Source organism: Oncorhynchus gorbuscha, unplaced genomic scaffold, assembly GCF_021184085.1.
Source record: "Oncorhynchus gorbuscha isolate QuinsamMale2020 ecotype Even-year unplaced genomic scaffold, OgorEven_v1.0 Un_scaffold_3876, whole genome shotgun sequence".
In the NCBI taxonomy this organism is placed as follows: Eukaryota; Metazoa; Chordata; class Actinopteri; order Salmoniformes; family Salmonidae; genus Oncorhynchus; species Oncorhynchus gorbuscha.
This window is the reverse complement of record NW_025748020.1, coordinates 5,746-31,617: the sequence shown is the minus strand read 5'-3', so window position 1 is coordinate 31,617 and position 25,872 is coordinate 5,746. Positions and strand designations below refer to the sequence as shown.

Here is a 25,872-nt window from a genome sequence, read left to right as displayed (position 1 = left end):
CACCAGCTCTGTCAGGAGGAATGGGCCAAAATTCACCCAACTTATTGTGGGAAGCTTGTAGAAGGCTACCCGAAACATTTGACCCAAGTTAAACAATTTAAAGGCAATGCTAACAAATACAAATTGAGTGTATGTAAACATCTGACCCATTGGGAATGTGATGAAATAAATAAAAGCTGAAATAAATCACTCTACTATTATTCTGACATTTCACATTCTTAAAATAAAGTGATGATCCTAACTGACCTAAAACAGGAATTTTTACTTGGATTAAATGTCAGGAATTGTGAAAAACGGAGTTTAAGTGCATTTGGCTAAGGTGTATGTAAACTTCCGACTTCAACTGTAGATACACCCTATGTTTGAATAAAATCAACTATATGTAGGCCACAGAGCTTGTCTGATGCTTTAAGCACTGTGATTAAAAATGAAGTCACACAAATGACTCAAGAGGGAGTTAGAGATCAATATAGCCTAACCAGAAGAAGAAAACATATATATTCCTGATTCTCCTCTTCCCGCCATTGCTGGCCTTCTCAGGTTCTGCCGTTACTCTCCTGAAGTTACCGGTAACAGGCTACACCAGCGACCGTTAACCTTTTCCATTTGGAGTGCCAGAGTATAGTACCATTCCTACTGATCAGTTATGATTTTCATGGAACAGTTTCATTCCATTTATAATAAGGTCTGCATATCTCACAATAAATGTAGTGGTTAAATCAAAATGAAAATGATACCATGTTAAATATAACTTCTATTGCCATTGGTAATATGTAAAAACAGCCTACATAAATCCAACAAATAAACTACAGCCTGCATGTAGAACATATCCTGATGAAAACAGATATCCTAGAAATCCCATTGGCTATGCATGGACTGTCTGTAAGAAACATTGTACAACTATCAACTTGGTCCAGCCCAAAGCTTGTGCTAGCAAACTTGCAACATTGTATAAAATATTCTGTGCTGTCAGAGTTTCCGCACCAGTGAGCTCCAGACAGACAGACAGAGCTGTAGGCTATTTTACACAAGGGATAAGAAGTAATCTGGTAGGCCTATTTTATGACGTTTCCACCGGATCAGAGCATGACATTTTTCCCCTTTTATGCTGAGTGGTTATCGAAAGAGAGCGGGGAATATTTCTCAAACAGGCTCGGTGAGCGTCCTTACTCAACATTGACAGGAGCACTCCAAACAAAAGACAATGAATACATTGACAACTTGTAAATGGAATGAAATAAACCAAAAAGTGTAGCCTAGGTTGAACACTCTTCAAACAATGTGTCCACTCCTACAATGACAATGGTAAGACTGTAATAATAATATATGGAATGCATTACCGTAACCAAACAAACATTGTAGATTAAAAATGGTGGGAATTAACGGTAGGCTAAATGTACTACTGGTGTAGTGGTGTGCCATCCCCTCCGCAATGGACTAGTCCACCCAGACAGACAATGGACTAGTCCACCCAGACAGGCAATGGACTAGTCCACCCAGACAGACAATGGACTAGTCCACCCAGACAGACAATGGACTAGTCCACCCAGACAGGCAATGGACTAGTCCACCCAGACAGGCAATGGACTAGTCCACCCAGACAGGCAATGGACTAGTCCACCCAGACAGGCAATGGACTAGTCCACCCAGACAGGCAATGGACTAGTCCACCCAGACAGGCAATGGACTAGTCCACCCACAGAGACAATGGACTAGTCCACCCACAGAGACAATGGACTAGTCCACCCAGACAGGCAATGGATTAGTCCACTCAAACAGGTGTAAATCAGACAGGTGTCTTGTGTTGCTATAAAAAAATATATATTTTCTAAATATAAAAGCAACATGTAAAGTGTTGGTCCCATGTTTCATGAGGTGAAATAAAAAAATCCCAGAAATGGTCGATGTGCACAAAAAGCTCATTTCTAGCTAAATTTTGTGTGCAAATGTGTTTACATGCCGTGTTAGTGAGCATTTATCCTTTATGAAGATAATCCATCCACCAGAAAGGTGTGGCATATCAAGAAGCTGATTAAACAGCATGATCATTACACAGGTGCACCTTGTGATGGGGACAATAAAATGCCACTTTAAATGGTGCAGTTTTCGGGTCTGAGGAATATTTCTGTCTGTAATAAAACTACATTTTTGGGGGAAACTCATTCAGATTGGCTGGGCCTGGCTCCCCAGTGGAGGGGCCTATGCCCTCCAAGGCCCACCCATGGCTGCACCCCTGCTCAGTCAAGTGAAATCCATGGATGAGGGCCTAATGAATTAACTTCAATTGACTGTGTCCGAGGGCCTTCAAAAGGGGGACCCCGCCAGTTCCCCATCCCTGTTATAGACTAGCCCAGTCCATATACACATGTGATTTACATTCGTAATAGACTAGCCCAGTCCATATAAATGTGATTTGCATTAGTTACCAGTCAACGAGAGAGAGAGAGAGAGAGAGAGGTGACAGTTTCAGCTGCAGAGGCCTCCATCTTCCTGTCAATGTGGTCAACAGGAAGACCTGACACGAAAGAGACCCAACCCACAGCCATCCTGTCTCTACATCCCCCTCTCTCTACTAAAGTGCATTGCACTCTCTCTCTAAGGCAGCACCTCGCTCTAAGGCAGCTCTCTCTCTCTCTCTAAGGCAGCTCTCTCTCTCTCTCTCTCTAAGGCAGCACCTCGCTCTCTCTCTCTAAGGCAGCACCTCACTCTCTCTCTCTAAGGCAGCACCTCTCTCTCTCTCTAAGGCAGCACCTCACTCTCTCTCTCTAAGGCAGCACCTCACTCTCTCTCTCTCTCTAAGGCAGCACTCTCTCTCTCTCTCTCTCTAAGGCAGCACCTCGCTCTCTCTCTCTCTCTCTCCCTCTCTCTCTAAGGCAGCACCTCACTCTCTCTAAGGCAGCACCTCACTCTCTCTCTCTAAGGCAGCACCTCACTCTCTCTCTCTAAGGCAGCACCTCACTCTCTCTCTCTAAGGCAGCACCTCACTCTCTCTAAGGCAGCACCTCACTCTCTCTAAGGCAGCACCTCACTCTCTCTAAGGCAGCACCTCACTCTTTCTCTCTAAGGCAGCACCTCACTCTCTCTCTCTAAGGCAGCACCTCACTCTCTCTCTCTAAGGCAGCACCTCACTCTCTCTCTCTAAGGCAGCACCTCGCTCTCTCTCTCTCTCTCTCTCTCTCTCTCTAAGGCAGCACCTCGCTCTCTCTCTCTCTCTCTAAGGCAGCACCTCACTCTCTCTCTCTCTAAGGCAGCACCTCACTCTCTCTAAGGCAGCACCTCACTCTCTCTCTCTAAGGCAGCACCTCACTCTCTCTCTCTAAGGCAGCACCTCACTCTCTCTCTCTAAGGCAGCACCTCACTCTCTCTCTAAGGCAGCACCTCACTCTCTCTCTAAGGCAGCACCTCACTCTCTCTCTCTAAGGCAGCACCTCTCTCTCTCTCTCTCTCTCTAAGGCAGCACTCTCTCTCTCCTCTCTCTCTAAGGCAGCACCTCACTCTCTCTAAGGCAGCACCTCTCTCTCTCTCTCTCTAAGGCAGCACCTCACTCTCTCTCTAAGGCAGCACCTCACTCTCTCTCTCTAAGGCAGCACCTCACTCTCTCTCTCTCTCTAAGGCAGCACCTCACTCTCTCTCTCTAAGGCAGCACCTCACTCTCTCTCTCTAAGGCAGCACCTCACTCTCTCTAAGGCAGCACCTCACTCTCTCTCTCTAAGGCAGCACCTCACTCTCTCTCTCTCTCTAAGGCAGCACCTCACTCTCTCTAAGGCAGCACTCTCACCTCACTCTCTCTAAGGCAGCACCTCACTCTCTCTCTCTAAGGCAGCACTTCACTCTCTCTCTCTAAGGCAGCACCTCACTCTCTCTCTCTAAGGCAGCACCTCACTCTCACTCTCTAAGGCAGCACCTCGCTCTCTCTCTCTCTCTCTCTAAGGCAGCACCTCGCTCTCTCTCTCTCTCTCTCTAAGGCAGCACCTCGCTCTCTCTCTCTCTCTCTCTCTCTAAGGCAGCACCTCGCTCTCTCTCTCTCTCTCTCTCTCTCTCTAAGGCAGCACCTCACTCTCTCTCTCTAAGGCAGCACCTCACTCTCTCTCTCTAAGGCAGCACCTCACTCTCTCTCTCTAAGGCAGCACCTCACTCTCTCTCTCTCTAAGGCAGCACCTCACTCTCTCTCTCTAAGGCAGCACCTCTCTCTCTCTCTAAGGCAGCACCTCACTCTCTCTCTCTAAGGCAGCACCTCTCTCTCTCTCTCTAAGGCAGCACCTCACTCTCTCTCTCTAAGGCAGCACCTCACTCTCTCTCTCTAAGGCAGCACCTCACTCTCTCTTCTCAGCAATGTCTCTCTAAGGCAGCACCTCACTCTCTCTCTCTAAGGCAGTCTCTAAGGCAGCACCTCACTCTCTCTCTCTAAGGCAGCACCTCACTCTCTCTAAAAACCTCTCTCTCTAAGGCAGCACTCTCTCTAAGGCAGCAACTCTCTCTCTCTAAGGCAGCACTCTCTCTCTAACCTCACTCTCTCTAAGGCAGCACCTCACCTCACTCTAAGGCAGCACCTCTCTCTCTAAGGCAGCACCTCACTCTCTCTAAGGCAGCACCTCTAAGGCAGCACCTCACTTGCTCTCTGGAAAAGCACCTCACTCTCTCTAAGGCAGCACTTCACTCTCTCTCTCTAAGGCAGCACCTCACTCTCTCTCTCTAAGGCAGCACCTCTCTCACTCTCTAAGGCAGCATGAGGGTTCTCTCTAAGGAAGCACCTCTCCCTCTCTCTTTAAGGCAGCACCTCGATGTTGGTACTCCCTCTAAGGCAGCACCTGACCAATCTCTAAGGCAGCACCTCTTGATCTCTTCAACAGAGATCTAAGGAACATTTCAAGAGCAGTAATGTTCTCTCTAAGGCCCATCTCTCTTCTCTCTCAGCTCTCTCTAAGCCAGCACCTGGGTTGTCTGAAGGCAGCACCTCCTTGAGATAACAACTCTCTATGAGGCAGCACCTCACTCCTCTCTCTAAGGCAGCACCTCAGCTCCACTCTCTAAGGCATGCACCTCAGCTCTCCTCACTCTCTCTCTTTCTCTAAGGCAGCACCTGCTCCTTCTCTCTGTCTCCAGCGGGACTCTCTGTCCTAGATAACACATGCACCTCACTCTCACTGCATTGTGTTCAGGGGCAGCACCATCTCCAGTGTTCATTCCAGTGATGGTCTGGGATGAACTGAAAACCTCCTACCTCAGCAGACACTGTTGAAACTGACACCTCAGCTAAGGGATCAGTTTGCAAGCACCTGTTGTTTCAGGCAGTTGGGGGCAGCACCTGCCATCTGGCAGCAATGTTCTCTCTCTAAAGAAAGGGATACTCTCTCTCTCTCTAAGGCAGTCTCAATCTAATTTAATGCAACCTGAAAATTCCTCTCTCTTCTCGATGTTAAGGCAATGGCTGTCTCTCTTTGCTCTCTAAGGCAGCACCTGCGATTCAGCAATCTTTTGAAATTCTCACGTCACACTGTGGATGGCAGCATCTCTCTCTCTTAAAGTCAGCACCTGGCAGATTCTCTGGGATTGCAGCACCATCTCGTCACATTCTCTCTCACCTCTCTCTCTAAGGCAGCACATCAGCAGACCTGGGCTACATTAACCACAGTGGTGTGTTTGATCTGCACCTGTATCAGCATCAGCAGACCTCTACATTAACCACAGTGGTGTGTTTGATCTGCACCTGTATCAGCATCAGCAGACCTGGGCTACATTAACCACAGTGGTGTGTTTGATCTGCACCTCTAATCAGCACCAGCAGACCTGGGCTACATTAACCACAGTGGTGTGTTTGATCTGCACCTGTATCAGCATCAGCAGACCTGGGCTACATTAACCACAGTGGTGTGTTTGATCTCTAAGGCAGCACCTCATCAGCATCAGCAGCACCTGGGCTACATTAACCAGCAGTGGTGTGTTTGATCTGCACCTGTATCAGCAGCAGACCTGGGCTAACATTAACCTCAGTGGTGTGTTTGATCTGCACCTGTATCAGCTCAGCAGCACCTGGGCTACATTAACCACAGTGGTGTGTTTGATCTGCACCTGTATCAGCACCAGCAGACCTGGGCTACATTAACCACAGTGGTGTGTTTGATCTGCACCTGTATCAGCACCAGCAGACCTGGGCTACATTAACCACAGTGGTGTGTTTGATCTGCACCTGTATCAGCATCAGCAGACCTAAGGCAGCACCCTGGCTACATTATCAGCACCAGCAGCACCTGGCTACATTAACCACAGTGTGTGTTTGATCTGCACCTATCAGCATCAGGCAGCACCTCAGACCTGGGCTACATTAACCACAGTGGTGTGTTTGATCTGCACCTAACTAAGTGGTATCAGCACCATCAGCAGACCTGGGCTACATTAACCACAGTGGTGTGTTTGATCTGCACCTGTATCAGCATCAGCAGACCTGGGCTACATTAACCACAGTGGTGTGTTTGATCTGCACCTGTATCAGCACCAGCAGACCTGGGCTACATTAACCACAGTGGTGTGTTTGATCTGCACCTGTATCAGCACCAGCAGACCTGGGCTACATTAACCACAGTGGTGTGTTTGATCTGCACCTGTATCAGCACCTTGCCTGGGCTACATTAACCACAGAATGTTTGATCTCACCTGTATCAGCGCTACATTGGTCCAAATCGGATGTTAGGTACTACATTTAAAAAGTGGTGTGTTTGATCTGCAATCAATCAGCTTAATTTCTCAGCAGATCAAATGATATTTCAATAATGTACAGTGGTGTGTTTGATCTGCACCTGTATCAGCACCAGCAGACCTGGGCTACATTAACCACAGTGGTGTGTTTGATCTGCACCTGTATCAGCTCTCAGCAGACCTGGGCTGACTTAACATTGTGTTTGAACCACAGTGGTCTCCAGCTGGTCTGTTTGATCTGCACCTGTATCAGCAACAGCAGACCTGTCCTTGAGATACATTAACCACAGTGGTGTGTTAAATCTGCACCTGTGTTCCATTCCAGACCTTCCATTATCCATTCCAGTGGTGGTTTGATCTGAAACTGTATCAGCACCAGCAGACCTGGCTACAGTGGTGTGTTTAACTGTTGTTTCAGTGGGTGTTTGATCTGCACCTGTATCAGCACCAGATATGAGGAGTCTGAAATGTTTATCTTTAATGAACTGAAAACATTAACGATGTTGAAACACAACATGGTGTGTTTGAGAAGTGTTCAACAACAAGACCTTTGCAGACATTAACCACAGTGGTGTGTTTGATTGCACCTTATCAGCACCAGCAGACCTGGGCTACATTAACTTAAACAGTGGTGTGTTTGATCTGCACCTGTATCAGCACCAGCAGACCTGGGCTACATTAACCACAGTGGTGTGTTTGATCTGCACCTGTATCAGCACCAGCAGACCTGGGCTACATTAACCACAGTGGTGTGTTTGATCTGCACCTGTATCAGCACCAGCAGACCTGGGCTACATTAACCACAGTGGTGTGTTTGATCTGCACCTGTATCAGCACCAGCAGACCTGGGCTACATTAACCACAGTGGTGTGTTTGATCTGCACCTGTATCAGCACCAGCAGACCTGGGCTACATTAACCACAGTGGTGTGTTTGATCTGCACCTGTATCAGCACCAGCAGACCTGGGCTACATTAACCACAGTGGTGTGTTTGATCTGCACCTGTATCAGCACCAGCAGACCTGGGCTACATTAACCACAGTGGTGTGTTTGATCTGCACCTGTATCAGCACCAGCAGACCTGGGCTACATTAACCACAGTGGTGTGTTTGATCTGCACCTGTATCAGCACCAGCAGACCTGGGCTACATTAACCACAGTGGTGTGTTTGATCTGCACCTGTATCAGCACCAGCAGACCTGGGCTACATTAACCACAGTGGTGTGTTTGATCTGCACCTGTATCAGCACCAGCAGACCTGGGCTACATTAACCACAGTGGTGTGTTTGATCTGCACCTGTATCAGCACCAGCAGACCTGGGCTACATTAACCACAGTGGTGTGTTTGATCTGCACCTGTATCAGCACCAGCAGACCTGGGCTACATTAACCACAGTGGTGTGTTTGATCTGCACCTGTATCAGCACCAGCAGACCTGGGCTACATTAACCACAGTGGTGTGTTTGATCTGCACCTGTATCAGCACCAGCAGACCTGGGCTACATTAACCACAGTGGTGTGTTTGATCTGCACCTGTATCAGCACCAGCAGACCTGGGCTACATTAACCACAGTGGTGTGTTTGATCTGCACCTGTATCAGCACCAGCAGACCTGGGCTACATTAACCACAGTGGTGTGTTTGATCTGCACCTGTATCAGCACCAGCAGACCTGGGCTACATTAACCACAGTGGTGTGTTTGATCTGCACCTGTATCAGCACCAGCAGACCTGGGCTACATTAACCACAGTGGTGTGTTTGATCTGCACCTGTATCAGCACCAGCAGACCTGGGCTACATTAACCACAGTGGTGTGTTTGATCTGCACCTGTATCAGCACCAGCAGACCTGGGCTACATTAACCACAGTGGTGTGTTTGATCTGCACCTGTATCAGCACCAGCAGACCTGGGCTACATTAACCACAGTGGTGTGTTTGATCTGCACCTGTATCAGCACCAGCAGACCTGGGCTACATTAACCACAGTGGTGTGTTTGATCTGCACCTGTATCAGCACCAGCAGACCTGGGCTACATTAACCACAGTGGTGTGTTTGATCTGCACCTGTATCAGCACCAGCAGACCTGGGCTACATTAACCACAGTGGTGTGTTTGATCTGCACCTGTATCAGCACCAGCAGACCTGGGCTACATTAACCACAGTGGTGTGTTTGATCTGCACCTGTATCAGCACCAGCAGACCTGGGCTACATTAACCACAGTGGTGTGTTTGATCTGCACCTGTATCAGCACCAGCAGACCTGGGCTACATTAACCACAGTGGTGTGTTTGATCTGCACCTGTATCAGCACCAGCAGACCTGGGCTACATTAACCACAGTGGTGTGTTTGATCTGCACCTGTATCAGCACCAGCAGACCTGGGCTACATTAACCACAGTGGTGTGTTTGATCTGCACCTGTATCAGCACCAGCAGACCTGGGCTACATTAACCACAGTGGTGTGTTTGATCTGCACCTGTATCAGCACCAGCAGACCTGGGCTACATTAACCACAGTGGTGTGTTTGATCTGCACCTGTATCAGCACCAGCAGACCTGGGCTACATTAACCACAGTGGTGTGTTTGATCTGCACCTGTATCAGCACCAGCAGACCTGGGCTACATTAACCACAGTGGTGTGTTTGATCTGCACCTGTATCAGCACCAGCAGACCTGGGCTACATTAACCACAGTGGTGTGTTTGATCTGCACCTGTATCAGCACCAGCAGTGCTAGCCTCACTCTATGCTTATGAGTGAATGAAATGACTTCGGAAAAACTGAAAGTATGCATCTAGGTCAAAAAAACGTATATAACATATATATATATATATTTTATTGCACCTTTATCAGTCACCAGCAGACCGGCTACATTAACCACAAGCACTGTGTTTGATCTGCCCAAAACATCACCAGCAGAACCTGGGCCTACATTAACCACTGTGGTGTGTTTGAGGCCTGCACCCTGTCACACTGCACCAGCAGGCCTCGACCCTGTCACACACTGTGCAGGCCTTGATCCCTGTCACACTGCACCAGCAGGCCTGACCCTGTCACATTAACCAGCAGGTGTTTGATCTGTCACACTGAACCAGCAGGCCTCGACCCTGTCACACTGAACCAGCAGGCCTCGACCCTGTCACACTGAACCAGCAGGCCAGCAGACCCTGTCACATTAACCAGCAGGGTGACCCTGTCACACTGAATCTGCAGGCCTCGACCCTGTCACACTGAACCAGCAGGCCTCGACCCTGTCACACTGAACCAGCAGGCCTCGACCCTGTCACACTGAATGAGCCAAGACATAGTGGTGGTACTGAACCAGCAGGCCTCGACCCTGTCACACTGAACCAGCAGGCCTCGACCCTGTCACACTGAACCAGCAGGGTGTGTTTGATCGAGCACCTGTATACAGAACCAGCAGACCTCAACCCTGTCACACTGAACGAGCAGGCCTCGAAACCCTGTCACACTGAACGAGCCAAGACATAGTGGTACTGACCCTGTCACACTGAACAAGGCTCAACCCTGTCACACTGAACCAGCAGGCCTCGACCCTGTCACACTGAACCAGCAGGCCTCGACCCTGTCACACTGAACCAGCAGGCCTGACCCTGTCACACTGAACCAGCAGGCCTCGACCCTGTCACACTGAACCAGCAGGCCTCGACCCTGTCACACTGAACCAGCAGGCCTCGACCCTGTTACACTGAACCAGCAGGCCTCGACCCTGTCACACTGAACCAGCAGGCCTGACCCTGTCACACTGAACCAGCAGGCCTGACCCTGTCACACTGAACGAGCCAGACGTGTGGTACTGAACCAGCAGGCCTCAACCCTGTCACACTGAACCAGCAGGCCTCGACCCTGTCACACTGAACGAGCAAGGCAGTGGTACTGACACTGAAGTGCAGGCCTCGACCCTGTCACACTGAACGAGCAGGCCTCGACCCTGTCACACTGAATAGCAAGGCCTCGACCCTGTCACACTGAACCAGCAGGCCTCGACCCTGTCACACTGAACAGCAGGCCTCGACCCTGTCACACTGAACCAGCAGGCCTCGACCCTGTCACACTGAACCAGCAGGCCTCGACCCTGTCACACTGAACCAGCAGGCCTCGACCCTGTCACACTGAACCAGCAGGCCTCGACCCTGTCACACTGAACCAGCAGGCCTCGACCCTGTCACACTGAACGAGCAGGCCTCGACCCTGTCACACTGAACCAGCAGGCCTCGACCCTGTCACACTGAACCAGCAGGCCTCGACCCTGTCACACTGAACCAGCAGGCCTCGACCCTGTACACTGAACCAGCAGGCCTCGACCCTGTCACACTGAACCAGCAGGCCTCGACCCTGTCACACTGAACCAGCAGGCCTCGACCCTGTCACACTGTCAGGCCAAGACTGTCACACTGAACCAGCAGGCCTCGACCCTGTCACACTGAACCAGCAGGCCTCGACCCTGTCACACTGAACCAGCAGGCCTCGACCCTGTCACACTGAACCAGCAGACCTCGACCCTGTCACACTGAACGAGCCAAGACGTCTGACAATCATTTATTTTTAATAGTTTTCCTACGACGTGCACATTTTGTCAAGGAGGGCAAAATAGTACAGTCTGCAAAGGCATTAAGGAAGCATATTAAAATGACATAACCTTCAGAGATGTGCAACCCAACTGCACTAAAGGCAATCTGGAACCCCCCCTCCCCCACCTCTACACTACTCCTCCTCATTGTTTAGCGATGAGCACCACTGACATGTACCCCTCCAGCTAATATTAGAAAAATAGCTTCCCACAATGGAGACATTGATATCAGTGCCACAAGCAGAGAGCCACGAGACTGGAAGAAGATACGTGGCCGAGACCATGGATGACACACCACATCATCCCTAGTGGGCCTGGACAGCTCTTAAAGGGGCATCTCCAGGCATTTATAGGAATGAAGCCTGGAAAACCAGGCTCTCACACTGTGTCCCACAACCCCTCTTTACGCACACACTCTGTTCATCATATACGCATAGTCACTTAATCCATATCTACATGTACATACTACCTCAATCAGCCTGACTGTCTGTATGTAGCCTCACACTGTTTATAGCCTCACTACTGTATATAGAATCTACTCCAGGCAAAAGGAAAGGCAGATGATTCAGCTAGAGAGAACCACATGGCTACTGCTTTATAGACGTTCTCACAGTACCCCATGTTTGTTTACATGTTGTTTTTCTGGAACTATAGCTATGTAAACAACAACAGGGTTGTTTACAACTACTGGACCGGACTCCTCTGTTTTCATTCTGGTGGACTCTACCCTGCAGCCCTGGTTTCTGCTAGCCTGGAAAACCAGGCTCTCTGCACTGTTCCCGCGCAACCTACTGTTTATAGCTACTCTCTGTTCATCATGTTTATAGTCACTTAATCCATATCTACATGTACATACTACCTCAATCAGCCTGACTAACTGTTTATAGCCTCGCTACTGTTTATAGCCTCACTACTGTTTATAGCCTCGCTACTGCTACTGTTTATAGCCTCACTACTGTATATAGCCTCGCTACTGTTTATAGCCTCACTACTGTTTATAGCCTCGCTACTGTTTATAGCCTCGCTACTGTTTATAGCCTCGCTACTGTATATAGCCTCGCTACTGCTACTGTTTATAGCCTCGCTACTGCTACTGTTTATAGCCTCGCTACTGCTACTGCTACTGTTTATAGCCTCGCTACTGCTACTGTTTATAGCCTCGCTACTGTTTATAGCCTCGCTACTGTTTATAGCCTCGCTACTGTTTATAGCCTCGCTACTGTTTATAGCCTCGCTACTGCTACTGTTTATAGCCTCGCTACTGCTACTGTTTATAGCCTCGCTACTGTTACTAGTTTATAGCCTCTGCTACTGTTTATAGCCTCGCTACTGTATATAGCCTCGCTACTGTATATAGCCTCGCTACTGTTTATAGCCTCGCTACTGTTTATAGCCTCGCTACTGTTTATAGCCTCGCTACTGCTACTGTTTATAGCCTCGCTACTGTTTATACTGCTACTGTATATAGCCTCGCTACTGTTTATAGCCTCGCTACTGCTACTGTTTATAGCCTCGCTACTGTTTATAGCCTCGCTACTGTTTATAGCCTCGCTACTGTTTATAGCCTCGCTACTGTTTATAGCCTCGCTACTGTTTATAGCCTCGCTACTGTTTATAGCCTCGCTACTGTTTATAGCCTCGCTACTGTTTATAGCCTCGCTACTGTTTATAGCCTCGCTACTGTTTATAGAGCCTCGCTACTGTTTATAGCCTCGCTACTGTTTATAGCCTCGCTACTGTTTATAGCCTCGCTACCGTTATAGCCTCGCTACTGTTTATAGCCTCGCGTTTATAGCCTGCTACTGTTTATAGCCTCACTACTGTTATAGCCTCGCTACTGTTTATAGCCTCGCTACTGTATATAGCCTCGCTACTGTATATAGCCTCGCTACTGTTTATAGCCTCGCTACTGTTTATAGCCTCGCTACTGTATATAGCCTCGCTACTGTATATAGCCTCGCTACTGTATATAGCCTCGCTACTGTTTATAGCCTCGCTACTGTTTATAGCCCTCTGCTACTGTTTATAGCCTCGCTACTGCCTACTGTTTATAGCCTCGCTACTGTTTATAGACTCGCTACTGTTTATAGCCTCGCTACTGTTTATAGCCTCGCTACTGTATATAGCTACTGTTTATAGCCTCGCTACTGCTACTGTTTATAGCCTCGCTACTGTTTATAGCCTCGCTACTGTTTATAGCCTCGCTACTGTTTATAGCCTCGCTACTGTTTATAGCCTCGCTACTGTTTATAGCCTCGCTACTGTTTATAGCCTCGCTACTGTTTATGGCCTGCTACTGTTTATAGCCTCGCTACTGTTTATAGCCTCGCTACTGTTTATAGCCTCGCTACTGTATATAGCCTCGCTACTGTTTATAGCCTCGCTACTGTTTATAGCCTCGCTACTGTTTATAGCCTCGCTACTGTTTATAGCCTCGCTACTGTTTATAGCCTCGCTACTGTTTATAGCTCGCTACTGTTTATAGCCCTCGCTACTGTTTATAGCCTCTGCTACTGTTTATAGCCTCGCTACTGTTATAGCCTGCTACTGTTTATAGCCTCGCTACTGTTTATAGCCTCGCTACTGTATACTGTTTATAGCCTCGCTACTGTTTATAGCCTCGCTACTGTTTATAGCCTCGCTACTGCTACTGTTTATAGCCTCGCTACTGTTTATAGCCTCGCTACTGTTTATAGCCTCGCTACTGTTTATAGCCTCGCTACTGTTTATAGCCTCGCTACTGTTTATAGCCTCGCTACTGTTTATAGCCTCGCTACTGTTTATAGCCTCGCTACTGTTTATAGCCTCGCTACTGTTTATAGCCTCGCTACTGTTTATAGCCTCGCTACTGTATATAGCCTCGCTACTGTATATAGCCTCGCTACTGTATATAGCCTGTCTTTTTACTGTTGTTTTATTTCTTTACTTACCTATTGTTCACCTAGCACAGTTTTTGCACTATTGGTTTGAGCCTGTAAGTAAGCATTTCACTGTAAGGTGTCTACACCTGTTGTATTCGGCGCACGTGACAAATAAACTTTGATTTGATTTGAAACTACCACTAGTCAGAATGATATTCCAGGCTAAGGTTTCTCCTGCTGAGAGATCTTCAGAGGGGATTCCAGGCTAAGGTTTCTCCTGCTGAGAGATCTTCAGAGGGGATTCCAGGCTAAGCTTTCTCCTGCTGAGAGATCTTCAGAGGGGATTCCAAGCTTAGGTTTTCTCCTGCTGAGAGATCTTCAGAGGGATTCCAAGCTTAGGTTTCTCCTGCTGAGACATCTTCAGAGGGGATTCCAAGCTTAGGTTTCTCCTGCTGAGACATCTTTGATTCCAAGCTTAGGTTTCTCCTGCTGAGACATCTTCAGGGGGGATTCCAGGCTAAGTTTCTCCTCAGCTGAATGGGTTGAGCCTGGACAGTGACTGTCTAGGAGCCTGGTCAGGGTTTGGGTTGGACTGGAGCCTGGTCAGTGATGGGTTGGAGCCTGGTCAGTGATGGGTTGGGGTTGGAGCCTGGTCAGTGATGGGTTGGGGTTGGAGCCTGGTCAGTGATGGGTTGGAGCCTGGTCAGTGATGGGTTGGGGTTGGAGTCTGGTCAGTGATGGGTTGGGGTTGGAGCCTGGTCAGTGATGGGTTGGGGTTGGAGCCTGGTCAGTGATGGGTTGGGTTGGAGCCTGGTCAGTGATGGGTTGGACTGGAGCCTGGTCAGTGATGGGTTGGGTTGGAGCCTGGTCAGTGATGGGGATGGACTGGAGCCTGGTCAGTGATGGGGTTGGACTGGAGCCTGGTCAGTGATGGGTTGGACTGGAGCCTGGTCAGTGATGGGTTGGACTGGAGCCTGGTCAGTGATGGGGTTGGACTGGAGCCTGGTCAGTGATGGGTTGGACTGGAGCCTGGTCAGTGATGGGGTTGGACTGGAGCCTGGTCACTGATGGGGTTGGACTGGAGCCTGGTCAGTGATGGGTTGGACTGGAGCCTGGTCAGTGATGGGGTTGGACTGGAGCCTGGTCAGTGATGGGGTTGGTCTGGAGCCTGGTCAGTGATGGGGTTGGACTGGAGCCTGGTCAGTGATGGGTTGGACTGGAGCCTGGTCAGTGATGGGTTGGGGTTGGAGCCTGGTCAGTGATGGGTTGGACTGGAGCCTGGTCAGTGATGGGGTTGGACTGGAGCCTGGTCAGTGATGGGGTTGGACTGGAGCCTGGTCAGTGATGGGGTTGGACTGGAGCCTGGTCAGTGATGGGTTGGACTGGAGCCTGGTCAGTGTGAGCCTGGTCAGTGATGGGTTGGACTGGAGCCTGGTCAGTGATGGGTTGGACTGGAGCCTGGTCAGTGATGGGTTTGGTCTGGAGCCTGGTCAGTGATGGGTTGGGTTGGAGCCTGGTCAGTGATGGGTTGGACTGGAGCCTGGTCAGTGATGGGTTGGGGTTGGAGTCTGGTCAGTGATGGGTTGGGGTTGGAGCCTGGTCAGTGATGGGTTGGGGTTGGAGCCTGGTCAGTGATGGGTTGGGGTTGGAGCCTGGTCAGTGATGGGGTTGGAGCCTGGTCAGTGATGGGGTTGGACTGGAGCCTGGTCAGTGATGGGGTTGGACTGGAGCCTGGTCAGTGATGGGGTTGGACTGGAGCCTGGTCAGTGATGGGGTTGGACTGGAGCCTGGTCAGTGATGGGGTTGGGGACTGGAGCCTGGTCAGTGATGGGGTTGGACTGGAGCCTGGTCAGTGATGGGGTGGACTGGAGCCTGGTCAGGGTTGGGGTTGGAGTCTGGTCAGTGATGGGGTTGGAGTCTGGTCAGTGATGGGGTTGGGAGTCTGGTCAGTGATGGGGTTGGACTGGAGCCTGGTCAGTGATGGGTTGGGGTTGGAGTCTGGTCAGTGATGGGTTGGGGTTGGAGCCTGGTCAGTGATGGGTTGGGGTTGGAGTCTGGTCAGTGATGGGTTGGGGTTGGAGTCTGGTCAGTGATGGGGTTGGAGTCTGGTCAGTGATGGGTTGGGGTTGGAGTCTGGTCAGTGATGGGTTGGGGTTGGAGCCTGGTCAGTGATGGGTTGGGGTTGGAGTCTGGTCAGTGATGGGTTGGACAGTGATGGGTTGGGGGAGCCTGGTCAGTGATGGGGTTGGAGCCTGGTCAGTGATGGGGTTGGAGCCTGGTCAGTGATGGGTTGGGGTTGGAGCCTGGTCAGTGATGGGGTTGGACTGGAGCCTGGTCAGTGATGGGGTTGGGGTTGGAGCCTGGTCAGTGATGGGGTTGGGGTTGGAGCCTGGTCAGTGATGGGGTTGGGGTTGGAGCCTGGTCAGTGATGGGTTGGGGTTGGAGCCTGGTCAGTGATGGGGTTGGGGTTGGAGCCTGGTCAGTGATGGGGTTGGGGTTGGAGCCTGGTCAGTGATGGGGTTGGGGTTGGAGTCTGGTCAGTGATGGGGTTGGAGTCTGGTCTCCTGAGGGGATGGGTTGGGGTTGGAGTCTGGTCAGTGATGGGTTGGGGTTGGAGTCTGGTCAGTGATGCTTCAGTCTTAGATGGGTTGGGGTTGGAGTCTGGTCAGTGATGGGTTGGGGTTGATGGGGTCTGGTCAGTGATGGGGTTAGTCTGGTCAGTGACACACACCAGTCTGGTCAGTGATACACACAGCTCACAGGTTGGAGTCTGGTCAGTGATGGGTTGGGGTTGGAGTCTGGTCAGTGATGGGTTGGGGTTGGAGTCTGGTCAGTGATGCAAAAGTATTCTCAAAGGTTGGAGTCTGGTCAGTGATGGGGTTGTTGGAACTGGTCAATGATGGGGTTGGACCTGGTCAGTGATGGGGTTGGGGTTGGAGTCTGGTCAGTGATGGGGTTGTTGGAGCCTGGTCAGGGATGGGGTTGGGATTGGAGCCTGGTCAGTGATGGGGTTGTTGGAGCCTGGTCAGGATGGGGTTGGACTGGAGCCTGGTCAGTGATGGGGTTGGGGTTGGACCTGGTCAGTGATGTGGTTGGGGTTGGAGTCTGGTCAGTGATGGGGTTGTTGGAGCCTGGTCAGGATGGTTTGGTGGAGTCTGGTCAGTGATGGGGGGGTTGGAGTCTGGTCAGGGATGGGTTGGGGTTAGGGAGAAGGGTCTGGTCAGTGATGGGTTGGGGTTGGACCTGGTCAGTGATGGGTTGGGGTTGGAGTCTGGTCAGTGATGGGTTGGGGTTGGAGTCTGGTCAGTGATGGGTTGGGGTTGGAGTCTGGTCAGTGATGGGTTGGGGTTGGAGTCTGGTCAGTGATGGGTTGGGGTTGGAGTCTGGTCAGTGATGGGTTGGGGTTGGAGCCTGGTCAGTGATGGGTTGGGGTTGGAGTCTGGTCAGTGATGGGTTGGGGTTGGAGTCTGGTCAGTGATTGGTTGGGGTTGGACCTGGTCAGTGATGTGGGGTTGGAGCCTGGTCAGTGATGGGTTGGGGTTGGAGCCTGGTCAGTGATTGGTTGGGGTTGGAGTCTGGTCAGTGATGGGGTTGGGGTTGGAGCCTGGTCAGTGATGGGGTTGGGGTTGGAGCCTGGTCAGTGATGGTTTGGGGTTGGAGTCTGGTCAGTGATGGGGTTGGGGTTGGAGTCTGGTCAGTGATGGGGTTGGGGTTGGAGCCTGGTCAGTGATGGGGTTGGGGTTGGAGTCTGGTCAGTGATGAGGTTGGACACATGACTCCTCCTGTGGGACTGTGGACACTTTGAAGTAGCACAAGTAGGACACACATGAGGGCTCGCATATACAAACACACATGCTTCAGTTTAGACGCTGTTAAAATGGCTGCTGCTCTTTGATCCTCCCGACAACCCCCCGCGCCGATACCTCATCAGGATTAGCAGCAGAGACACACACACCACCACTAGCAGTTATAGAGGTGAATAAACTGACTGGAGACAACAACACCACCGTTCACACGCCATTATGGTTCTACTGTAATTCAGCAAAAGTATTCTCAAAACTTTTATGACAACAGTTGTTAAAGTAACAGCAATACCGGAGAGATGGACCATAGTGGCAGTGCAGAGTAGAGGACATCTGGTGGCATTGCCAAAAACAGCCCCCTCCCCACGGGCCCTGTTGTACCTAACAGGGATGTGGTGGGATTAGGGAGAAGGGCCCTGTTGTACCTAACAGGGATGTGGTGGGATTAGGGAGAAGGGCCCTGTTGTACCTAACAGGGATGTGGTGGGATTAGGGAGAAGGGCCCTGTTGTACCTAACAGGGATGTGGTGGGATTAGGGAGAAGGGCCCTGTTGTACCTAACAGGGATGTGGTGGGATTAGGGAGAAGGGCCCTGTTGTACCTAACAGGGATGTGGTGGGATTAGGGAGAAGGGCCCTGTTGTACCTAACAGGGATGTGGTGGGATTAGGTAGAAGGCTGGATGCTTCTCTCACAGGACTGGACTGTATAATGCAGCAGTGTGTGTGTGTGTGTGTGTGTGTGTGTGTGTGTGTGTGTGTGTGTGTGTGTGTGTGTGTGTGTGTGTGTGTGTGTGTGTGTGTGTGTGTGTGTGTGTGTGTGTGTGTGTGTGTGTGTGTGTGTGTGTGTCTGGGCAGAGAGAAACCGTGCTGAGTATCTAAGCTAACATCCTGTATGGGACGTTAGCTAGAGTAGAGTTATGTGTCAATGCTGACCCACACAGGGGAGACTTTAAATAAACCCCTCTAGTACATTACCAGACGTTCCTAGAATAAGGGAAGAGGAAGGCCACTTCCCACAACTTCCACACTGAGGTAATTAGTCTGAGGTAGAGGTCATCAACCTTTTCTGAGTCAAGATCACTTTGAGTCAAAAGGAAAGCCGAGATCTACCGACCGCTCAGAGATCTTCCGACCGCTCAGAGATCTTCCGACCGCTCAGAGATCTACCGACCGCTCAGAGATCTACCGACCGCTCAGAGATCTACCGACCGCTCAGAGATCTACCGACCGCTCAGAGATCTACCGACCGCTCAGAGATCTTCCGACCACTCAGAGATCTTCCGACCGCTCAGAGATCTTCCGACCGCTCAGAGATCTTCCGACCGCTCAGAGATCTACCGACCGCTCAGAGATCTACCGCTCAGATTTTTTTTTTAAACATAACTTCAAAAACATAAGTCTATGCAACATGAAGCAGTTAAACACAGTTCTGTTACAATGAGGTTTGTTCAGTAGGCTACAGGCCCAATACACTATCACTGCATATTGGCTATGCTTGATTTGCCCTACCATTGTTCCATTGAGAAACTCTATTTCAACATTTGAGGTACTGTATATGACCACACTGGTAATAGATGATTGGTTGTATTACTTGTGAGGCACAGCTGAGTGATCGTAATCATTTACTTCCTCTTTGATGTACTGGACTGATGGCCTGCATCTGATGGTCAGTCTGAGGGAGCTGCAGTCACCTGCCTCTCACCTGACTCACCCCTCTGAGAAAAGGCACTCTTCCTGCTGATGACGAAACTTTAAAAAAGATGCACTATGCAGAAATCACTCCACCATTTCCTGGTTGTTAAAATTTTTTTCAGTTTGTGACAAAACAAGGAAGTATAATGTAGAGAATTATTGTATCATCTAAACCACTGTGAAATATATTTTCCATAAACAAAAATGTTGTATTTTCAGCTGTTTGAAGCTGGTGTACAAAACCACAAGTAAAAGACGCAAAAACGAAACTTAAGAACAGGAAGAAATAGAGCACATAGAACAGATCTATTTGCTTCTTAGACTTGTTCCATTGAGAAACAGATCTATATAAACATTTCTATGTGAATTTGACCACACTGGTAAAAGATGATTGCAGCTCTGAGTCTCATTCTTTGAGGCCTCCTGCACCAGTTCCTGTCGTTACCCCATTCATTTACCTCCTCAGTTTGATCGTTACCCCACTTTCAGCCTCCTGACCAGTTCCTGTCGTTATCCATTCTTTCTGCCTCCTGCACCAGGGAGCTGCAGTCATTCTTTCTGCCTCCTGCACCAGTTCCTGACTTACCCCATTCTTTTTGAGAAAAGGCACCCCATTCTTTCTGCCTCCTGCACCAGTTCCTGTCGTTACCCCATTCTTTCAGGCCTCCTGCACCAGTTCCTGTTGTTACCCCATTCTTTCTGCCTCCTGCACCAGTTCCTGTCGTTCCCCATTCTTTCTGCCTCCTGCACCAGTTCCTGTCGTTACCCCATTTTTCTGCCTCCTAAACCAGTTCCTGTGTTACCCCATTCTTTTGCCTCCTAACCAAAAATGTTGTACCCCATTTTTCAGCACCAGTTCCTGACCCCAGTTGCACCAGTTCCTGGTGTACAAAACCCATTCTTTCTTCCAAAAAAACGAAACTTAAGAACAGGAAGAAATAGAGCTTTCATAGAACCAGATCTTCTGCCTCCTAGACCAGTTCCTGTCGTTACCCCATTCTTTCTGAGCCTCCTGCACCAGTTCCTATATAAACACGTTTCTGCCTCCTGCACCAGTTTGGTCAGCCTCCTGCACCAGTTCCTGTCGTTACCCCATTCTTTCTGCCTCCTGCACCAGTTCCTGTCGTTACCCCATTCTTTCAGCCTCCTGCACCAGTTCCTGTCGTTACCCCATTCTTTCTGCCTCCTGCACCAGTTCCTGTCGTTACCCCATTCTTTCTGCCTCCTGCACCAGTTCCTGTCGTTACCCCATTCTTTCTGCCTCCTGCACCAGTTCCTGTCGTTACCCCATTCTTTCTGCCTCCTGCACCAGTTCCTGTCGTTACTCCATTCTTTCTGCCTCCTGCACCAGTTCCTGTTGTTACCCCATTCTTTCTGCCTCCTGCACCAGTTCCTGTTGTTACCCCATTCTTTCAGCCTCCTGCACCAGTTCCTGTTGTTACCCCATTCTTTCTGCCTCCTGCACCAGTTCCTGTCGTTACCCCATTCTTTCTGCCTCCTGCACCAGTTCCTGTCGTTACTCCATTCTTTCTGCCTCCTGCACCAGTTCCTGTCGTTACTCCATTCTTTCTGCCTCCTGCACCAGTTCCTGTTGTTACCCCATTCTTTCTGCCTCCTGCACCAGTTCCTGTCGTTACCCCATGCACCAGTTGGTACAGGAGGCAGAGATCAACTAGGAATGCCTTGGAGATCAACTAGGAATGCCTTGGAGAGCAACTAGAAATGCCTTGGGAGATCAACTAGGAATGCCTTGGGAGATCAACTAGGAATGCCTTGGGAGATCAACTAGGAATGCCTTGGGAGATCAACTAGGAATGCCTTGGGAGATCAACTAGGAATGCCTTGGGAGATCAACTAGGAATGCCTTGGGAGATCAACTAGGAATGCCTTGGAGATCAACTAGGAATGCCTTGGAGATCAACTAGGAATGCCTTGGAGATCAACTAGGAATGCCTTGGAGATCAACTAGGAATGCCTTGGAGATCAACTAGGAATGCCTTGGGAAATCAACTAGGAATGCCTTGGAGATCAACTAGGAATGCCTTGGAGATCAACTAGGAATGCCTTGGAGATCAACTAGGAATGCCTTGGGAGATCAACTAGGAATGCCTTGGGAGATCAACTAGGAATGCCTTGGGAAATCAACTAATAATAATAATAATATATGCCATTTAGCAGACGCTTTTATCCAAAGCGACTTACAGTCATGTGTGCATACATTCTACGTATGGGTGGTGGGGATCGAACCCACTACCCTGGCGTTACAAGCGCCATGCTCTGCCAACAACAACTGGGAGGAATGCCTTGGAGATCAACTAGGAATGCCTTGGAGATCAACTAGGAATGCCTTGGAGATCAACTAGGAATGGAGATCAACTAGGAATGCCTTGGAGATCAACTAGGAATGCCTTGGAGATCAACTAGGAATGCCTTGGAGATCAACTAGGAATGCCTTGGAGATCAACTAGGAATGCCTTGGAGATCGCGATGGACCGGTGGGTGACCACTGGTCTAACGATTGAAAACAGGGATAGTTTGGGGATTTCTCCCCCAGAGTTGGATGAACTCGTGGACACCATGTGTATGTCTCTGCGTCGAGTATGAAGAAAGTAAAGGTAGTTCTGCGACCATGATAGCTGTTCCCATTGACTTCCAGTCATTGCACTTCACAGTTCCCAGGTCCAGAACAAATTGAAGAAAACATACAGTATTACACATAGACACGAGTGCCTGCAACCCCCTTCTATCTCACAGAGCAAGTTAACAGCAGACCTGGTTTCAGAAAACAAATAAAGCAACACCTCTACCCCATGTGACCAAAAGTGTGTGTGTACTGACGTGTGTGTGTATGTACTGACGTGTGTGTGTATGTACTGACATGTGTGTGTATGTAATGACATGTGTGTGTATGTACTGACATGTGTGTGTATGTACTGACATGTGTGTGTACTGACATGTGTGTGTGTGTGTGTACTGACATGTGTGTGTGTGTGTGTGTACTGACATGTGTGTGTGTGTACTGACATGTGTGTGTGTGTGTGTGTGTGTGTGTGTGTGTGTGTGTGTGTGTGTGTGTGTGTGTGTGTGTGTGTGTGTGTGTGTGTGTGTGTGTGTGTGTGTGTGTGTGTGTGTGTGTGTGTGTGTACTGTGTGTGTGTGTGTGTACTGACATGTGTGTGTGTGTGTACTGACATGTGTGTGTGTGTGTGTGTGTACTGACATGTGTGTGTGTGTGTGTGTGTACTGACATGTGTGTGTGTGTGTGTACTGACATGTGTGTGTGTGTGTGTACTGACATGTGTGTGTGTGTGTGTACTGACATGTGTGTGTGTGTGTGTGTGTGTGTGTGTGTGTGTGTGTGTGTGTGTGTGTGTGTGTGTGTGTGTGTGTGTGTGTGTGTGTGTGTGTGTGTGTGTGTGTGTGTGTGTGTGTGTGTGTGTGTGTGTGTACTGACATGTGTGTGTGTGTGTACTGACATGTGTGTGTGTGTGTACTGACATGTGTGTGTGTACTGACATGTGTGTGTGTGTGTGTGTGTGTGTACTGACATGTGTGTGTGTACTGACATGTGTGTGTGTGTGTACTGACATGTGTGTGTGTGTGTACTGACATGTGTGTGTGTGTGTGTGTGTGTGTGTGTGTGTGTGTGTGTGTGTGTGTACTGACATGTGTGTGTGTACTGACATGTGTGTGTGTGTGTACTGACATGTGTGTGTGTGTGTGTGTGTGTGTGTGTGTGTACTGTGTGTGTGTGTACTGACATGTGTGTGTGTGTGTACTGACATGTGTGTGTGTGTGTGTGTGTGTGACATGTGTGTGTGTGTGTGTGTACTGACATGTGTGTGTGTGTACTGACATGTGTGTGTGTGTGTGTGTACTGACATGTGTGTGTGTGTGTAGTGACATGTGTGTGTGTGTGTGTGTACTGACATGTGTGTGTGTGTGTACTGACATGTGTGTGTGTGTGTGTGTGTACTGACATGTGTGTGTGTGTGTGTGTGTACTGACATGTGTGTGTGTACTGACATGTGTGTGTGTGTGTGTGTGTACTGACATGTGTGTGTGTGTGTGTACTGACATGTGTGTGTGTGTGTGTACTGACATGTGTGTGTTTGTGTACTGACATGTGTGTGTGTGTACTGACATGTGTGTGTGTGTACTGACATGTGTGTGTGTGTACTGACATGTGTGTGTGTGTGTACTGACATGTGTGTGTGTGTACTGACATGTGTGTGTGTGTACTGACATGTGTGTGTGTGTACTGACATGTGTGTGTATGTACTGACAAGTGTGTGTAACTGATAGATCCTAACGCACACACACTTATTCTTTAGTTGTGTTGTTGTTGTTTTAAATGTGTGTGTACATTTGTCTTATGTCGTAGTGAATTTTTCCATATAGAAAACTATGTTCATGTTTTAAATTGTAAAGTATTTTTGTCTGTAATGTCTCTGTCGTTATGTGTCGGACCCCAGGAAGACTAGCTGTCACCATTGGCGTCGGCTAATGGGGATCCTAATACAATCACAAGCATTTGCAAGTCAGCAGCTTCCTTCCAAGTGAACGCAGAGACATAAAAATGGTCTCCACAAGTTCATCTTGGTATTTTATTAGGATCCCCGTTAGCTGTTGCAGCTACTCTTCCTGGAGTTCAACACAGAGCATGAAACATAATACAGAACATCATTAGACAAGAACAGCTCAAGGACAGAATTACATACATTAACTGACTCTGGGGAAGGAGATAAAGGACCTCGTTGCCAAAACCCCAAACTATCCCTTTAAAGACAGTTCTGCCAACATCAACAGCATTTCTGGCAAAGTGCAGCCACTAATGTTCCCCAGGAAGACAGGAAACAAAGTCGCAAGTTAAATTCACACTACAATGGTTCCCTTTTCCTCCATTAAACAGCTGTCAAACAGAACACCGACACAGAGGAGAAATCTGAGGAGAAATCTCAACTGTCAGAAGAGAAAGAACAGGAGCTGAGCTAGGACTATGGAAACATATCATATATTGTATGAATGTATCAAATGGATTACCACAATATATTAAACAATTATTACATCTACTCACGGAAGTTGTGCCCAAAAAGGTGACTGCAAATTCCCTCTCTTAGGTAGCTCTCGAAATGATTCTTCCAGAGAACGGGCAAAGAAACGGTACACAGAGTTACAGCGATAGGTGGTAGCTTCCTTAATTTGGTTCCCCTCCTAACCCTCTTTACACATTAGAGAAGTCACAGTTCCACATTCAGTCCAACCCCATGTTACTGTATTTCACTTCCTCAACTTGCTGTGTCATGAACTGAGAGAGAGAGAGAGAGAGAGAGAGAGAGAGAGAGAGAGAGAGAGAGAGAGAGAGAGAGAGAGAGAGAGAGAGAGAGAGAGAGAGAGAGAGAGAGAGAGAGAGAGAGACAGAGAGAGAGAGACAGAGAGAGACAGAGACAGAGAGAGACAGAGACAGAGAGAGCAGAGAGAGAGAGAGAGAGAGAGAGAGAGAGAGAGAGAGAGAGAGAGAGAGAGAGAGAGAGACAGAGAGAGAGAGACAGAGAGAGAGAGAGACAGAGAGAGAGAGAGAGAGAGAGAGAGAGAGAGAGAGAGAGAGAGAGAGAGACAGAGAGAGAGAGAGAGAGACAGAGAGAGACAGAGAGAGAGAGAGAGAGAGAGAGAGAGAGAGAGAGACAGAGAGAGAGAGAGAGAGACAGAGAGAGACAGAGAGAGACAGAGAGAGACAGAGAGAGACAGAGAGAGAGAGACAGAGAGAGAGAGAGACAGAGAGAGAGAGAGACAGAGAGAGACAGAGACAGAGAGAGACAGAGAGAGAGAGACAGAGAGAGAGAGAGAGAGAGAGAGAGAGAGACAGAGAGAGAGAGAGACAGAGAGAGAGAGAGAGAGAGAGAGAGAGAGAGAGACAGAGAGAGAGAGAGACAGAGAGAGAGAGAGAGAGAGAGAGAGAGAGAGAGAGAGAGAGAGAGAGAGAGAGAGAGAGAGAGAGAGAGAGAGAGACAGCGGTGTGAAGGCTACAAAACCTCTCATCTAGGATCTCTCTCACAGTCACACAGTCTGAGCTGAGCAGCAGTTTCTATCTCTCTCTCTCCCCTCTTCAGTTTGTCCTCTCCTGTGAAAGTCAAAACCTCACCTCTCATCTAGGGGTCTCAGTCACACTGTCATGTGAGCATCACAGGGCTTCTTCTTCTTCGCTCCTCTCTCTCACTGAAGTCTGTCCTCT

General features: G+C 49.1%; 1 protein-coding gene across 1 annotated transcript in view; it reads right to left on the bottom strand.

The window, feature by feature from the left end:
* The window catches only part of LOC124028229 (WAS/WASL-interacting protein family member 1-like), a 34,839-nt gene extending 9,792 nt beyond the window's left edge, over positions 1-25,047 (bottom strand). The window contains 1 exon segment of the mRNA XM_046340345.1: positions 24,718-25,047. The gene's annotated coding sequence lies outside the window, so the exon portion shown is untranslated.
* Between the last annotated feature and the right edge of the window lie 825 nt (positions 25,048-25,872).